This window comes from Theropithecus gelada, chromosome 19, assembly GCF_003255815.1.
Source record: "Theropithecus gelada isolate Dixy chromosome 19, Tgel_1.0, whole genome shotgun sequence".
NCBI lineage: Eukaryota > Metazoa > Chordata > Mammalia > Primates > Cercopithecidae > Theropithecus > Theropithecus gelada.
Window position 1 is genome coordinate 33054203 of NC_037687.1, and position 2500 is coordinate 33056702.

A 2500-nucleotide genomic window follows, 5' to 3' on the forward strand; every position below is an offset into this window, starting at 1 on the left:
ACACACACAGACACAGACACAGACACACAGACACACACACAGACACACACACACACACAGACACACAGACACACACAGACACACACACACACAGACACACACACACAGATACACACAGACACACACACACACATACACACACAGACACACAGACACACACACACAGTTGATCCTCATTTTTCATGGATTCTGTATTCGTGAATGTACCTACTCATTAAAAGATATTTGTAGCCCCCACATCAATACTTACAGCGCTTTCAAGATCATTCCCAGACAGGAACGCAGCAGAAACATCAGGTTGACCTCCCAGCCGAGGTCAAACAAGGCGACGCTCTGCCTTCCGGCTTCAGCTCTCACCCTGTAAGCCAGTGTCATTTCCACGTCTGGGCTTTGAGTTGGTGGTTTTGCTGTTTAAAATAGTACCCAGGCCGGGCACAATGGCTCATGCCTACAATCCCAGCACTTTGGGAGGCTGAGGCGGGAGGATCATGAGGTCAGGAGTTCGGGACCAGCCTGGCTAACACGGTGAAACCCCGTCTCTACTAAAAAATACAAAAATTAGCCTGGCATGGTGGCACACGCCTGTGGTCCCAGCTACTCGGGAGGCTGAGGCAGAAGAATCGCTTGAATCCAGGAGGCAGAGGTTGCAGTGAGCTGAGATCACATCACTGCACTCCAGCCTGGGCCACAGAGTGAGATTTCGTCTAAAAAAAAAAAAAAAAAAAAAAATGGTACCCAAACTAGTGCTGATGTGCCCTTCTGCGTTCCTGAGGGCAAGAAGGCCACGCTGTGCCTTAGGGAGAAAACACATGTGTTAGCTGAGCTTCCTTTAGGCAGGATTTATCAGTGTGCTTGGCCATGAGCTCAATGTTAATAATCAACAGTACATACTAAGTAAGGTGTCTTTAAACAAAAACACATGGAAAACAAGTTTTTATATTGATCAGTCGATGAAAATGTTGTAACCAGAGACGAGCAGGAAACAAACCCTGCATTTTCCTGGGACCAATGGTTCCGTATTAGCGAATTCAGTGTTCACAAGAATTTTATAGACGAGAACTACCAGGTGTAACAAGAATCAATGACTATATGTGTATGCGTGTATATAGATATTCGTGGGTACACATATGTGCACACATACATAGATATTAAACTAGAAGTTCCGTGGTATCCATGGGGGATTGGTTCCAGGCTCTCCCTCAAGGGTACTGAACAAATTCATGGGTGCTCAACTCCTTTATATAAAATGGCATCGTATTTGCATGGAACCTGTACACATCCTCCTGCAGACTTAAAATCACTCTAAATTACTTATAATACCTAACACAATGTAAATGCTGTGTAAATAGTTGTTATCCTGTATTGGTCTTTTTTACTTTTTGAGACAAGGTCTTACTCCATTTCCCAGGTTGAAGTGGAGTGGTATGATCATGGCTCACTTGAGCCTTTACCTCCTGAGCTCAAGCGATCCTCCTGCCTCAGCCTCCTGAGTGGCTAGGACTACAGGTGTGCCACCGTGCCCAGCTAATTATTTTTTATTTTTTTAGTAGAGTTGAGATCTTGCTATGTTGCCCAAGCTGGTCTCAAACTCCTTGGCTCAAGTGATCCCCCTGCCTCAGCCTCCCAAGTAGCTAGGACTACAGGTGTGCCACCACGCCCAGCTAATTATTATTATTATTTTTTTTAGTAGAGTTGAGATCTTGCTATGTTGCCCAAGCTGGTCTCAAACTCCTTGACTCAAGCGATCTTCCTGCCTCAGCCTCCCAAAGTGCTGGGATTACAGGTGTGAGCCACAGTGCCCAGCTTTGTATTGGTTTTTCAATTGTATTATTTTATTGTTGTATTTTTATTGGGTTTTTAATTTATTTTCCATCCTTGGTTGATTCCACAGATGTAGAACCCGTGGATACGAAGGGCCGACTGGATGCATAGATACACACCTACGTAGATATTAAACTGTGCATATATTTTACAGACACATATGTGTGTATGAGTATGTGTGTATTTCTCTATATTTCTCCCTCAGTGTCTGGCTGTGCTATCCATTTATAATGTGTTATTGAACACCTTACTTAGTGCATCACACAACAACGCCTTTTCTCATTTCCTAAAATTCCTGTGATAGAGATAGATCTAGGTGATTTTTCTTCTCCCTGAACGGAGGTGGTGAGACTGTGAGACTTTTTTTTTTTTTTTTTATTATACTTTAAGTTCTAGGGTACATGTGCGTAATGTGCAGATTTGTTACATATGTATACTTGTGCCATGTTTGTGTGCTGCACCCATCAACTCGTCAGCACCCATCAACTCGTCATTTACATCAAGTATAACTCCCAACGCAATCCCTCCTCCCTCCCCCTCCCATGATAGGCCCCAGTGTGTGATGTTCCCCTTCCTGAGTCCAAGTGATCTCATTGTTCCGTTCCCACCTGTGAGTGAGAACATGCAGTGTTTGGTTTTCTGTTCTTGCGATCGTTTGCTGAGAATGATGGTTTCCAGC

The 2500-nt window shown here is 44.0% G+C and overlaps 1 protein-coding gene across 1 annotated transcript in view; it reads left to right on the forward strand.

The window, feature by feature from the left end:
- NLRP8 (NLR family pyrin domain containing 8) overlaps positions 1-2500 on the forward strand; it is a 49919-nt gene that overhangs the window by 2914 nt on the left and 44505 nt on the right. The gene's annotated exons all lie outside the window — the stretch shown is intronic.